Here is a 16,719-nt window from a genome sequence, read left to right on the forward strand (position 1 = left end):
CACTGCAGCAATGACTTTACCCCACAGTACAGACTTCCTACGTGTGGACACCTTGGCAGCATCATGGCCAAACAACTGCCGATGATGCCTCATCAGCTCCCGCACCAAAGCCATGTTTTCAGCATAGCTGAATTTCACATTGCGCCCAGTCTTTGTAGTGGTGCGTGGCTGCGGAGCCACAACACCATCACTATCACTGGAGAACGCAGCAACAGGGACCCCCTCCTCCTCACTAACCTCCTCCCTCTCACTAACCTCCTCCACCTCACTCACCTCCTCCCTCTCACTAACCTCCTCCACCTCACTCACCTTCTCCCTCTCACTCACCTCCTCCAACACACTGACCTCTGACTGGGACATAATGCCGCCAAACTACAAATAACACAGAGAAAAAAAAAACAGAAAACACACTCCTCCACTACCACTACACACCACTCACCCAACACACACACACACACACACACACACACACACACACACACACACACACACACACACACACACACACACACACTTACAATAGACTTGAAAAAAAAACAAGGACAAAAAAGTAGACAAACTTTGAAAAAACTACACAACAAGTATGACAAGACTACTTACACACACAGTACAGCACTCAACAATCGCAAAAAACCACAACAAATCCACCAACAACTCCAGAAAACTCACCAACTCCTAACACACCTTCCTCTCTCCTCTCCACTAGCTAAACCCACGAGGTGCGGACGGTTTGGGGCGTTTTTATAGTAATGTGCACAGACACTCCTCCATCACGAATCAAACCAATCACGGACGCGAGTGACAAAAACGAAACTAAAGAAAAAAAAGCTGCCGTGAACGGACAAACACTGCCGTGACTAAAATGTGACGCAGCCGTAAAAAAACACATAACACGGCCGCAAAACCACTAAATCGGCCGCATTCTACCAAACAAAACTACGAATGACATCGACATGGCAAAACACGAAGAAAAATACGACAGCTTAGTAAATTAGTCGTAATAAATTCAAAAAGTTGCAAAATCACACTTTCGATGTCATTCGTGCTAGATCTTTAACCTCAGCCGGAAAATTACGAATTTTAGTAAATATACCCCATAGTCGCCGCCCACAGGGGAGTGTATTGTAACTTTGCAAGTGTGCGTACGCCGGTGCAGCCGAGCACTACAAAAACAGTTTGTGCAGTTTCTGAGTATGTTTGAACTTACTCAGCCGCAGTGATCACTACAGCCTGTTTGTGTCCGGAATTGACGTCTGACACCCGCCCTGCAAACGCTTGGACACGCCTGCGTTTTTCCAAACACTCCCAGAAAACGGTCAGTTGACACCCACGAACGCCCTCTTCCTGTCAATCTTCTTGCGATCGGCTGTGCGAATGGATTCTTCGTTAAATCCATCGACCAGCAACGATCCGCTTTGTACCCGTACGATGCGCTTGTGCATTGCGGTGCATACGCATGCGCAGTAGTAACCTGATCGATGCGCTGTGAAAAACGGTAGCGTGCAATCAGGTCGGAATGACCCCCCCTGTACTCACTCAGTAAGTTTCTAATAGTCCTGACTGTCACGGGTTGTATGGTCACCGAGTCCTAATACCGTACATGGTCTCACTTACTATACCATATATGGACCTAATTCAGTGATGGCCACTATTGCACAGCTGCTGTGACTTATTGAGAGGTGGAAACAGCCACTGCGTTAACACGCATGGCCGCTTCCCAGGTGCCTGCGGACGCGCAGTGGCTACAGTGCACATGGGGAACCCTTCACTATGCGATTGCATCCCAAAACAATACAATCGCAAAGTGATTGAAGAGTGCCTGGGGGTGGCGTTGAAGTGTTGGGTGTGTGGGGGGGGGAGAGCTGGAAAAGTAGGCGCATCATGGCCATTTTAGCCGCCATGCTACGTAGGTAGGGGTCAACCTCTATTTCAGGTTTTTGCAATGTGATCGCAATTGAATTACAGAGTTGGCTATGAAATGCAGAGAAGGGCCGGTAAGTAGTCTAACTCTCTCCCTTTCCTAACCGTCCCTTGAAGGTGCCTAACCCTAACACCCCACCCCCTCCCCTCTGTCGGGACTCTGTCGTTGATCTCCTGGCCCCTTTCGGGACTCTGTGTTCCGTCTCGTGCCGGGCTTCAGGCCCCAGTATCTTATGCGATCCCGACTGTTGGGATTGTAGTTGCATCCTGAATTGCTCTGTGCAGGGCGTCCCCCAGCACATGATTTAAGTAGTCACAGATTTTGCTAAGATTGCAAAATCTGCGATCAACTCTGAAAAACCGCCTTTGTACGCAGAGGCTGTACGATAATATGCTAACGCTGCAGGAGGCTTCTTGCGTAAGTAGACGTTTCCGGCTGGCTTCGATCCACTGCTACATACGAATACACAGCACTTGATCATCTGCATGATCTTCAGCCGTCTGAGTAACCCTCACTCCGGATGTATAGTCTTTTCACGCTGCTGGTGCCAGAGAAGCTAGATCCAAGGATGCAGCCACTGGCCTCGGCACACCCAAACAACAAGGCCGACAGTTCCTGCTCGCAAGTGGCTGCTGCATGTGAATCATGCAGCAGATTAGAGGGTGATGTGATTGTTGCTGCAGAAACAGATTTGCGCATGCGCACTACAGATCCTGCGCATGCACAAATGCCTAACAGTGGAGATTTACAGTACTGTGCAAAAGTTTTAGGCAGGTGTGGAAAAAATGCTGCAAAGTAAGAATGCTCTCAAAAATAGTGTTAAGAGTTTATTTTTATCAATTAACAAAACGCAAAATGAATAAACAGAAGAGAAATCTAAAGCAAATCAATATTTGGTGTGACCACCCTTTGCATTCAAAACAGTATTTATTCTTCTAGGTACACTTGCACACAGTTTTTGAAAGAACCGGGCAGGGAGGTTGTTCCAAACATCTTGGAGAACTAACCACAGATCTTCTGTGGATATAGGCGTGCTCAAATCCTTCTGTCGCTTCATGTAATCTCAGACAGACTCGATGATGTTGAGATCAGGGCTCTGTGGGGGCCATATAATAACTTCCAGGACTCCTTGTTCTTCTTAACCCTGAAGATAGTTCTTACAAACATTGGCTATATGTTTGCAGTCATTGTCCTGCTGTAGAATAAATTTGTAGTCAATCAGATGCCTCCCTGGTGGTATTGCATGATGAGTAAGTACCTGCCTGTATTTCTTAGCATTGAAGCACAAAGAAATGGGCAACGTTGAGGACCGTAGACACAGTGGAGGGCCAAGAAAACTTAGTGCATCAGATAAAAGACACAAATCAAAAAGTGTCCAGCAGAGCCATCAGCTCAGAACTGGCAGTGGGACCTAGGTACACCCATCTACTCTTCAGAGACGTCTGGCCAGAAGTGGTCTTCATGGAAGAATTGCTGTCGGAAAGCCATACCTTTGACGTGTAAACATGGTCAAGTGACTCAACTGTTCACAAAAAATATAGGAACTTGGGTGCAGAAAACTGGACTGATTTGAAATATTTGGCTGCAACAGAAGGCAGTTTATGCGCCGAAGGGCTGGAGAACGGTGCAATAATGAGTGTTTTCAGGGAACAGTGTAGCATGGTGAAGGTTCCTTGCAAGTTTGGGGCTGTATTTCAGTGAATGGAGTTGGGAATTTGGTCACTCATGTCCTGATCAGGAGCGGTTCTTGCCACGGGCAAGCAGGGCTATTGCCCAGTGCTCTGCGGCCGTAAGAGTGCAGCTGCAGTCACCCCGCCAGCGCCATTATATATTTACATATGTACACGCAGCTCAGTGCAGTAAGCGCCAACCCTCCCACTTTCCCATAATGCCATGCAATGCACGATGATATCTGACATTCGCACACAGCAGCCACATAAAGCCACATAAAGTAGGCATGGAGGAGCAGTACCGTATCTCTACAATCACCCCGGACAGCGCTGGCTGCCTCCCACTGCACACCCATCTGCCCGTTGGTGCTGCAGCCCCAGCATTGGGCACTGCACTGACATGCCCCCTCTCCCCCGGCATAGCCACCAGCAGCTCCATGTCTCCTCATCGCATCCACCATATGACAGGGGGTCATGTGATCCCATGCGGAAGATGCATTGCTAAGTTACAGTATCTGGTGTGTAGTCAGTGGTACTACAAGTCCCAGCATGCGCTGTCATAAGCACCCTGTAGTATAAGTATACTGGGTGCTAGGACCCCCAAGCCCCCATTTACCCCACCCACCCACAGTAACCCCCTGACCCCCCTGCCCATAGTTACCCTCTGACCCACCTTATAATCCCCCGCACATAGTTACCCCCTGACCCATCACTGTGGCCTGAGTGTGCGGACACATTCACCCCGCCACAGCACTTGCTGCCACCTGCTACTGACTTCCACCCCAGCTGCCAGCACCATGCCGCTGCCCGCACAGCACTGGCTAATACCCACTGCCCGACCCCTGCTACTGACTTCCTTCCCCAGCCGCCAGTGCCATGCTGCAGTGAAGTGAGAAATGAACTGAATTGGAGCTGGGAGACAAAGTGCCACAGCCAGACCAGAGAGCTGGTGAGTGAGGGGCCGGGGACAGTGGCAGAAAAGTCTGTAAGGGTTTCTACATGGCACAATGTGTATAAGAGGCTCTACCTGGCATAATGTGTGTAAGGGACTCTACCTGGCGCAATGTGTATAAGAGGTTCTACCTGGCATGACATGTGTAAGAGGCTTTACCTGGCATAACGTGTGTAAGAGGCTCTACCAGGCGCAATGTGTATAAGAGGCTCTACCTGGCATAACGTGTTTAAGGGGCGTTACCTGGTGCAATGTGTATAAGAGGCTCTAGCTGGTGCAATGTGTATAAGAGGCTCTACCTGGTGCAATGTGTATAAGAGGCTCTACCTGGCATAACGTGTGTAAGGGGCTCTACCTGGCACAATGTGTATAAGAGGCTTTACCTGGCATGACATGTGTAAGAGGCTTTACCTGGCATAACGTGTGTAAGAGGCTCTACCTGGCGCAATGTGTATAAGAGGCGCTACCTGGCGCAATGTGTATAAGAGGCTATACCTGGCATAATGTGTGTAATAGACTCTACCAAGCATTACGTGCATAAAAGAGGCTCTACTTGGCGTAATGTGTATAAGGGGCTCTTCTTTACGGCTGTATAATGCATGTAAGGTGTTCTAACATGGCATAATGTGTATAAGGGATATTACTGTGTGGTGTAATGTGAATTGGTACTATTCTGTGGCCGCACCCCTTCACCAAGAAGGCACTGTCCTTGTTTTGGATAGGGGGGACGCTGAAGGAAAAGGGGCACCACCGGTCCTGCTCCTGATAAACTCTGTGCTGCTTGGGGACCATGCGCCTTCCACTGTATAACTCTCAGTCTGTGGGTTCCTGCTGCCTCCATTCCCCTCCTCACAATATGTCACTACCCCTGTCACATGCAGCCCTGTCCTCACTGACACATCACTAATCCCCTGATATACTCTGTGCTGCTGGGTACCCTGATCCTTCCACTATATAACTCTCAGTCTGTGGCTTCCTGCTGCCTCCATTCCCCTCCTCACATCATGTCACTGCCCCTGTCACACGCTGCCATGTCCTCACTAATATAACCACTCTGGTGAACAGGTCACTGTGTGTCACAATTTCAGCTCAACTTCTGAAATTCTTTGTATTAGATTATATGATACTAGTCAGGTACACTGTACAATCCAGAAAACATGGAATTCAGGAAATTAAGATTGATATCAGAAAAGTGCTCTGACCTTAGTCAAACTACAGTACTTTAAAAAAAAAAGGTTTTCTAGAGCAGTTCATAATCTCAGCTACGGGAAGCACTGCCAGTTATGAGTTGAACAGCATAATATGATATTTTAGCTCTAAAAACCCAAGGGTGATTTCTAAATGTGCATGTCTGGGGAAGAGAGATTTTAATAAGAAACCAATTAGATTTCCCAAAAGCATTATTGCATCTGGAGGAATCTGAGTGATATTATGTTGACTGCAAATGTTATCAGTTTCTAAAAGCAAATTATATATGAACATGTATTAAACTATTTTGTTTAATTAAATTTAACACTGCTGTTGAAGTAAACTGTACTGTGCAAATTATTTACATGCACTGCAGCCAATACCAAAGTAAGTTCAATTATTTTTGTGTAGATTCATTTTCATTAACACATTTGCCGGTGCATCGGATTATTGAAGGGACTCACCTGCTCAGGAAGTTTAGTTCTGGCAGGAACCTCGGGTGCTGCATCCCCCCACAGCCGCTTTCCAGGAACCCACTTCTTACTAGAGATGAGCGGGTTCGGTTCTCAGAGAACCGAACCATACCGAACTTCACCATTCGAGTCCGGTTCCGAGCCCGGCTTGGGTTTTCCCGCCTGACTCGGAAACCCAAACGAGGCAAAACGTCAGTGGTGCTATGTTGTCCTGCATTAGACCAGGGGAAGTGTCTTATGCAGCATCAGACCAGTGACCAGTCACAGTGGTGGTGTCCTCTGCTGCCATATATCCAGTGTAGCTGTATAAGTCCCTTTCAATGGTGCTGTGTTGTCCTGCATTAGACCAGGGGAAGTGTCTTGTGAAGCATCAGTCCAGTGACCAGTCACAGTGTTGGTGTCCTCTGCTGCCATATATCCAGTGTAGCTGTATAAGTCCCTTTCAGTGGTGCTGTGTTGTCCTGCATTAGACCAGGGGAAATGTCTTGTGCAGCATCAGACCAGTGACCAGTCACAGTGGTGGTGTCCTCTGCTGCCATATAGCCAGTGTTACTGCCTTATAATTCCTGTGATACTGACGTATAATTCCTGTGATACTGGCGTATAATTCCTGTGATACTGGCTTATAATTCTCGGAATACTGGCGTATAATTCCTATGATATTGCCATATAATTCTTATGATATTGCCGTATAATTCTTGGAATACTGTCGTATAATTCCTGTGATACTGCTGTATAATTCTCAGAATACTGGCGTATAATTCCTGTGATACTGCCATATAATTCCCGTGATACTAGCGTATAATTCCTGTGACATTGCCGTATAATTCCTGTGATATTACCATATAATTAACGGAATATTGATGTATAATTCCTGTGATATTGCCGTATAATTCTCAGAAAACTGTTGTATAATTCCTGTGATACTGCCATATAATTCCCATGATACTGCCATATAGTTCCAGTTATCCTGCCGTATAATTCCATATAAATCCATATAATTCCGTATAAATCCAGTCCAGTGGTGCTGCCATGTAAGTTCAGTGGTGCTGTCCTGTGCTGTATATTATTTACTCCAAATAAAGGAGATATTAATATTTAATTCAAATTATTTTTAGTGTTTGCCCTGTGAGGTGTAGGGCTACGCTCTCTTGTGCCCCATATTGTGTTATATAACTCCAGAAAAATAATGGAGAACAAACATTTGGAGGATAAAATAGGGAAAGATCAAGAACCACTTCCTCCTAGTGCTGAAGCTGCTGCCACTAGCCATGACATAGACGATGAAATGCCATCAACGTCGTCTGCCAAGGCTGATGCCCATTGTGATAGTAGAGGGCATATAAAATCCAAAAAGCCAAAGTTCAGTAAAAAGACCCCAAAAAATGTATTTAAATGGTCTGAGGAGAAACGTAAACTTGCCAATATGCCACTTATGACACGGAGTAACAAGGAACGGCTGAGGCCCTGGCCTATGTTAATGACTAGTGGTTCAGCTTCACATTACGATGGAAGCCCTCATCCTCCCGCTAGAAAAATTAAAAGAGTTAGCTGAGGCCTTGACACTTATATTGGTGTTAGACGTGCGTCCGGTATCCGCCATTAGTGCAGTGGGATTTAGACAATTGATGGAGGTATTGTGTCCTCGGTACCAAATCCCATCTAGATTCCACTTCACTAGGCAGGCGATAGCGAGATTTTGCCATTTAATGCCAGTGATTTGGACGTATAATTCCAGTGATTTTGCCAATTAATTCCAGTGATTTGGACGTATAATTATTAATTACAGTGATTTTGCCAATTAATTCCAGTGATTTGGACGTATAATTATTAATTACAGTGACTTTGACAATTAATTCCAGTGATTTGGACGAATAATTATTAATTCCAGTGATCTTGACAATTAATTCCAGTGATTTGGACGTATAATTACAGTGATTTTGGCAATTAATTCCAGTGATTTGGATGTATAATTATTAATTACAGTGATTTTGCCAATTAATTCCAGTGATTTGGACATATAATTACAGTGATTTTGCCAATTAATTCCAGTGATTTGGACGTATAATTATTACTTACAGTGATCTTGTCAATTAATACCAGTGATTTGGACGTATAATTCTAGTGATTTTGCCAATTAATTCCAGTGATTTGGGCGTATAATTCCAGTTGGAATTGTTTGTGTCGCTTGGCATAGTCATACAGCTACCTCATTGCACCTCTTCGACATCTTTGCATGAGGTGCTGTTTGGGGCCTAGTTTTTGAAAAGTGCCATCCTGTGTGACACTGCCATATGAGTCCAGGGGTACTGCTGTATTAGTCCTGGGATACTGCCATATAAGTCCACCAATTGCAGATTTTTAAAAAAATGACTGGAGCGTGCTGTAGATGCTGTCAGTGAACCGAACAATTGCGGCCCACTCTCGACATTCAGCCACTGCGTGACACTACTAGATGGGCCAAGTGGTTGTGTCACTTAGCTTAGTCATACAGCAACCTCGGTGCACCTTTTTTTCTTCTTTGCATCATGTGCTGTCAGGGGCGGAACTCTGGGAGGTAGTGGATTCGGCTGCCGCCGGGCTCCTGACCTCAAGGGGGCACTTCTCCTCCACTGTCTCCCGCTGCCTGACCCTGAAGATTGTTCGCTGCATGGAGATTTTGTGTCAGTGACATGGAAGCTGCCCCCTGGTATATACAGAGAGCTGGCTGTGGCTACAGCTAGGGGGAGCTCCAGAGCGCAGCTCCTGCCAGGCCCTTCCAGATGAGCTGGCCGAGTGAAGGTCTCTGTTCTTCCGTTAGGCTGATAGCAGCAGGTAGGCACTGGCAGCACTTGCCTCAAGCTGTACTGTGGGGGTGTGTGTAGTTGGAAAGGGGAGGGGTGCTGGGGGGTCTTTAATAAATGTTGGCAGCACTGTTTTATGTGTGCATGTTTAAGTGAGGTGTGTGTGTGTGTGTGTGTGTGTGTGTAAGTGAAGGAAGCATGTGTTTGTTTTTGTTTGTGTGTGTTTTTAAGTGAAAGAGGCGTGTGTGCGTGTAAGGGAGACGTGTGTGTGTGTGTGTGTGTATGTGTGAAAGAGGCATTTGTGTGTGTATGTGTGTGTGTGTAACAGGCATGTTTGTGTGTTTAAGTGAAGGAAGCGTGTGTGTGTGTGTGTGTGTGTTTAAATGAAGGAAGCATGTGTGAGAGGAGTGTGTGTAAGTGAGAGGTGTGTGTGTAAGTAAGGAGTGTGTGTGTTTAAGCGAAGGAGGTGTGTGTGTCTAAGCGAAGGAGGCATATGTGTGTTTAAGCTAAGGAGGCGTGTGTAAGTAAGAGGCGTGAATGTGAGAGGCGTGTGTGTTTAAGTGAAAGTGGCGTTTGTGTGTGTGTTTAAGTGAAAAAGGCTTTTGTGTGTTTTTTTATATATATCTATATATATATATATATCTATATATCTATATATATATATATATATATATATATTCAATATTATGTCCGCACTCTCATCTGTTTCACTGTCATCAGCGGGGTGCTCCACAAGAAAGCCAATCAAGGTTGTCACTCATATAAGAAATAGTATAAGACTCCTCAGTCTTAACAAAGGGCACTCACCAATCCACAATATTTAAAGATTTATTGCTGCATCAAAAACAATACTTCCATGTCGACGTTTCGGCACATCGGCCTTTCTCAAGACGACCATCAAGGACAACAATCCAGCATGGTTGTTCATTTGACATGCTGGATGGTTGTCCTTGATGGTCGTCTTGAGAAAGGCCGATGTGCCGAAACGTCGACATGGAAGTAATGTTTTTGATGCAGCAATAAATCTTTAAATATTGTGGATTGGTGAGTGCCCTCTGTTAAGACTGAGGAGTCTTATACTATTTCTTATATATATATATATATATATATATATATATATATACATATATATGGAAAAGAGGCACTCAATCAATCATGGTATATGAAAAAATCTTGTAAATGTTTATTTTCACCCAACCATGGGCATTTCAGGTGGAATCACATTGATGGTGGTGGCTCAGCAAAAACATTCTTGAGTAAATTGCAGCTTATGCAGCATCATCAAATGCTTTTTGATAAACAAATGTTTTGCACATAGAAAGGATGTGATAAAGATCAAACCAGTACGTCCGTCGACCTCGGTCCCATGTGGACCGTTCAAGACTCGCACACCAAGTCACAGTCACCTTCCACCATCCAGAGCCATCTGCAAGCAGACATCCAACACACACAAAGCAACCTTTATAATCCACTAAATACATATTACTTACTGCAGCTGATCAGAACTCGTCAACCCCGCTGCTAACGGCGTGCGTCTCAGCTTACTGCGCATGTGTCAGACAAACGATACATAGCGGATGTGAGCCGGGACGTGCATGCGTTCCACGGCACTGAAGATTTCCGGGTCTAGCACATGACCATCCTCGTTACGCCGCTGCCGTGCACGCTTCTGCGTTCCACGGTCCGGCTAGCCTAAGGATGTCACATGACCCAATACCTGATCCACATGACCAGCAAGGCATAATAGCGCACATGCATAGGGTCGTTGCCATGGTGACCCTGCGATAGATACAGCAGACTGCCGTCTCCATGTATCATCTCAAGGGATCACCCAGGCATTGCCCCCCACAAAATTGTGTATTCAATCAATTACATCCATGAATGTACTATAGACACATTGTGCAGTATTATCAATAAGACGACACCACAATACTCAGTCTGAGAAACCTGATCACGCAGACTAAATAATATGAAATTGAACACATAAACATCATATACATAACATAATTGTATATGTCATTAAACGTCTGCCCGCAGATAAGGCTACTGGATTATGATCCCACACTGAAATGCAATGTGCAAAACATGACAATCAATAATAAACAACAAACCAAAAAAACATGAAGAAATATATAAATAACAAAAAAATAACAAAAAAATATAATGAAATTTTTTTTTTTAACCAAAAAGAATTATTATTTTTAAGTACCAAAATAAAATAAAAATTAATCAATCCTGTTGAAGGCAATGGGCACGAATAGAGGCATATCATATATGGAACAAAATAAAATAAAATGTCCAATCATAATGCAACCCTATAAAAAGCATCGAAAGTTATTACTCTCATTTAATCCCCTTGGGGACTTAGTGTCCAACATATGTATCCAACGAGATTCAGTTTGAAGTAACTTTTTTCCTCGATCACCGCCTCTAGCCAACTTAGGGATGTGGTCTATGACCATGCACTTTAGTGCTGCCAGTTGATGTCCATTTTGAAAAAAATGCCGAGCCACCGGTTTATCACTCCTTTGATTCAAAATTGCCTGCCGGATAGAAAGACGGTGATTTGCCATCCTTTACCTAAAAGTGGTAGTGGTTTTGCCCACATAATAGAGTCCACATGGACATAATAAGATGTAGATGACAAAGTCCGATGTACATGTGACTTGATGTTTAATTGGGGTTTTCTTCCCAGAGTGCGGATGAGCAAACACTTTTCCTGTTAACATGCTGTTACATGTCGTACATCCAGAACATTTGAAACAACCCAATCTCCGAGAAGTAAGCCAAGTGGCCTTTGGTTTATTATGGAAATTCTTCATAGGCTGCATCAACAATTGTTTCAAATTTGGACCCCTTGAAAAAGATATTAATGGCTTCTTCGCAACCTTTTGAAATGTTTTATCGGTTGCAATAATAGGCCAATGTTTTTTCACCGAACTTGCAAATATGGGAGCATTGATGTCGTATTGGGTGGTGACCACCATTCTATCCAACGGTTTTGGACCTGTGGGTTTTTGCCTACCCGAAAAAATGAAGCGTGCCCTTTTGAGGGCCTTCTTGATCATTCCAGATCCATACCCTCTTTCCTCAAATCTGGTAGCCATCTCTATAAGCTGTGCTTCACGTAGATCTAATTGTGTATTGTTGCGCAGTATGCGTAAGAACTGAGAAATTGGCAAACCATTTTTGAGAGAATCAGGGTGATGGCTTGTGGAATACAAAAACGTATTCCTGTCCGTACTTTTACGGTATAAAGTAGTACCTAACCGATTTCCATCCCTAAACACCTGGACATCAAGGAATTCTATCCGGTCAGATTGAATATTACATGTAAAACGAATGGGGCTAGAGAGCCCATTAAGTTTAGATACCATATCTTTAAAACTGTCACAGGAGCCCTTCCATATGATGAAAATATCATCAATATATCTGTAATAGTGCAGAATGCTGGGACCGAAGATGGGATAGATGTTCATCTCTTCATACTGAGTCATAAATATGTTAGCATACACAGGCGCTAAATTCGAACCCATCGCGGTCCCAGCATTCTGCACATAAAAGCAATCTGCATACTGAAAATGATTTTGTGTGAGAATGACCCGAATCATGTCACAAACGAAGTCAACCGGAGGGCCACAAAATTCAAAAACAGACAATGCTCGTTCCACAGCCAGAACACCAAGATCATGGGGAATGACAGTGTACAACGATGTCACATCCATTGTTGCAAATACACAATCAGCTGGTAGAACCTCTATTTGAGTAAGCTTATCCAAAAAGTCACCAGTGTCCTGTATGTAGCTCTTACTACTAACAACCACAGGTTGTAATAGAAAATCTACATACTTAGCTAATGGTTGTAATACCGAGTTTTCTGCAGATACTATTGGCCGACCTGGAGGCCTATCAGCCGATTTATGTATCTTAGGGATACAATACAATATTGGGGTCACTGGATGTTCGACCATTAGAACTCTCACCAGGTGCTCATCAAGATATCCACTAGTTACTCCTCTTGCTAGCAAAGCATCCACTTTAGACTTTATCTCATATATTGGATTAGATCTTCTCTTAGAGTAAGTGACAGTGTCACTCAATTGTGTTAGAACGTCATCATGGTAATATTGATAGTCTAACACCACCACAGCCCCACCCTTGTCTGCTGTGCATATTACAATCTCACTGTTATTTTGTAAAGACTTAATAGACATTCTCTGTTCAAAAGATAAGTTGTAATAGTAGTTTGACTTTCTGGTGGATAAATCCAAATCATTCTCAACCATCATTAAAAAGGTTTTGATGCTTGAATTGGTTGATACCGGATCAAAGCCACTGGATTTTGTCAAACAAAATTTGTTAGTACTCACATCAGACCCCACTGTGTCTCTAAAAAATTCCTTAAGTCGCAATTTGCGGCCTAATTTGTATAGATCCACCCGAGAGTCAAACTCATCACGTCTAAACGTGGGCACAAACGAAAGCCCTAAAGACAATACAGATTCCTCAGCTGGAGACAATGTGTATTTCGACAAATTAAACACATTATTAGTATCCATTACTTCCTTCGTCCTCCCCTTCTTACTTTTGCCCCGCCTTGTGCGGCTCTTCCACCTCTGTTGCCACCAAAAGTGGCGTTTGTGTGTGTGTTTAAGTGAAAAAGGCTTTTGTGTGTTTTTTTTATATATTATAAGGGCACGGTCGTGCCCTTATATTAAGGCTGAATCGAACAAACGGAATTCTCCCATAGGGAACTTCTGAGATGGGGGCATGGTGTTTGAGGGGCTACACCTCAAAACTGATTGGACGTACCGAGCTGAAATTTGGCATGGACGTGTAGAATCGTCACCCGCTGGTGCATGCCAAATTTCAGGGCAAAATAATAAAAAATGAGGAATTGAGAGTAAGCTAAAGTTCCAACTGTCAGTTTTTTTCTGCCACTCCCTCTGTGGCTTTTTGACATGGTTTTCCTATAGAGTGAATGAGGATTTTTTTGGGAAGGCATAACTCAGGATAGAGGACAAATTAAGACTTGGGGTTTGTTTTATTAGATAGAGTATGTCCCAGTGTAGTGCCTTTTGGGGTTGTGGTTTTTCAAAAAGTTATAGTTTTTTTTTAATTAAGTAAAATATGCCCCATTATAAAGATAGGGCTTTTCAATTTGTTGCGCCTGCGCAGTGGCCGCCAGCAGGGGGTGAACATAGATGAGCTTGTCAAGTTGTGCACGAGGAGAGCGCGGGAAGCAGTGTCTCGTGCATGACGAGGACAGCTGCAGGCGGCGGGAGGACGAGAAGGAGGGAGCCTTTACAAGACCCGGAGGAGATCGCGGGACGTGAGCGACGGAGGGAGCCTTACTGGGGGAGGAGAACGACGGAGCAGAAGCCGGGTCCCCTTCAGGAGTGTCAGCGGGAGGAGATAGCCGCAGCTCGGAGGAAGCCGGGCCCACTTAACTCAGCGGGAGCGTCGGCAGGATGTATGCCATCCTTTCTTATTTTTCTTATACTTCTCCCGCCCTGTTGTGTCCGCCCGCCCGGCCGCCCTGCTGTGTCCGTCCCCCCGCCCGCCCTGCTGTGTCCGTCCCCCCGCCCGCCCTTCTGTGTCCGTCCCCCCGCCTGCCCGCCGGGCCGTGTCCGCCCGGCCTGCTGTGTCCGTCCTCCGATGCTGTGCCCGCCCTGCTGTGCCCGGCCGCCCGCCCGCCCTGCTGTGTCCGCCCGGCCTGCCGTGTCCGTCCTCCGCCCTCCCTGCTGTCTACGCCCATCCCCCCCCGCCCTCCCTGCTGTCTACGCCCATCCCCCCCCGCCCTCCCTGCTGTCTACGCCCATCCCCCCCCGCCCTCCCTGCTGTCTACGCCCTCCCTGCTGTCTACGCCCATCCCCCCCCGCCCTCCCTGCTGTCTACGCCCATCCCCCCCGCCCTCCCTGCTGTCTACGCCCATCCCCCCCACCCTCCCTGCTGTCTACGCCCATCCCCCCCGCCCTCCCTGCTGTCTACGCCCATCCCCCCCCGCCCTCCCTGCTGTCTACGCCCATCCCCCCCGCCCTCCCTGCTGTCTACGCCCATCCCCCCCCGCCCTCCCTGCTGTCTACGCCCATCCCCCCCGCCCTCCCTGCTGTCTACGCCCATCCCCCCCGCCCTCCCTGCTGTCTACGCCCATCCCCCCCGCCCTCCCTGCTGTCTACGCCCATCCCCCCCCGCCCTCCCTGCTGTCTACGCCCATCCCCCCCGCCCTCCCTGCTGTCTACGCCCATCCCCCCCGCCCTCCCTGCTGTCTACGCCCATCCCCCCCGCCCTCCCTGCTGTCTACGCCCATCCCCCCCCGCCCTCCCTGCTGTCTACGCCCATCCCCCCCCGCCCTCCCTGCTGTCTACGCCCATCCCCCCCGCCCTCCCTGCTGTCTACGCCCATCCCCCCCCGCCCTCCCTGCTGTCTACGCCCATCCCCCCCCGCCCTCCCTGCTGTCTACGCCCATCCCCCCAGCCCTCCCTGCTGTCTACGCCCATCCCCCCCGCCCTCCCTGCTGTCTACGCCCATCCCCCCCCGCCCACCCTGCTGTCTACGCCCATCCCCCCCGCCCTCCCTGCTGTCTACGCCCATCCCCCCCGCCCTCCCTGCTGTCTACGCCCATCCCCCCCGCCCTCCCTGCTGTCTACGCCCATCCCCCCCTGCCCTCCCTGCTGTCTACGCCCATCCCCCCCGCCCTCCCTGCTGTCTACGCCCATCCCCCCCCCGCCCTCCCTGCTGTCTACGCCCATCCCCCCCGCCCTCCCTGCTGTCTACACCCATCCCCCCCGCCCTCCCTGCTGTCTACGCCCATCCCCCCCCCGCCCTCCCTGCTGTCTACGCCCATCCCCCCCGCCCTCCCTGCTGTGTACGCCCACCCCCCCGCCCTCCCTGCTGTGTCCGCCCGCCCTCCCTGCTGTGTACTCCCACCCCCCCGCCCTCCCTGCTGTGTACGCCCACCCCCCCGCCCACCCTGCTGTGTCCGCCCATCCCCCCCCCGCCCTCCCTGCTGTGTCCGCCCATCTCCTTCCCGCCCTCCCTGCTGTGTCCGCCCATCTCCCCCCCGCCCTCCCTGCTGTGTCCGCCCATCCCCCCCGCCCTCCCTGCTGTGTACGCCCACCCCCCCGCCCTCCCTGCTGTGTCCGCCCACCCCCCCGCCCTCCCTGCTGTGTCCGCCCATCCCCCCCGCCCTCCCTGCTGTGTCCGCCCATCCCCCCCCGCCCTCCCTGCTGTGTCCGCCCATCCCCCCCCGCCCTCCCTGCTGTGTCCGCCCATCCCCCCCGCCCTCCCTGCTGTGTACGCCCATCCCCCCCGCCCTCCCTGCTGTGTACGTCCACACCCCCCCCGCCCTCCCTGCTGTGTCCGTCCATCCCCCCCCTGCCCTCCCTGCTGTGTCCGTCCATCCCCCCCGCCCTCCCTGCTGTGTCCGTCCATCCCCCCCCCGCCCTCCCTGCTGTGTCTGTCCATCCCCCCCCGCCCTCCCTGCTGTGTCCGTCCATCCCCCCCCGCCCTCCCTGCTGTGTCCGTCCACCCCCCCCCGCCCTCCCTGCTGTGTCCGTCCACCCCCCCCGCCCTCCCTGCTGTGTCCGTCCATCCCCCCCGCCCTCCCTGCTGTGTCCGTCCATCCCCCCCGCCCTCCCTGCTGTGTCCGTCCATATCCCTGCTGTGTCTGTCCATCCCCCCCCGCCCTCCCTGCTGTGTCCGTCCATCCCCGCCCTCCCTGCTGTGTCCG

This window comes from Pseudophryne corroboree, chromosome 5 (assembly GCF_028390025.1).
Source record: "Pseudophryne corroboree isolate aPseCor3 chromosome 5, aPseCor3.hap2, whole genome shotgun sequence".
NCBI lineage: Eukaryota > Metazoa > Chordata > Amphibia > Anura > Myobatrachidae > Pseudophryne > Pseudophryne corroboree.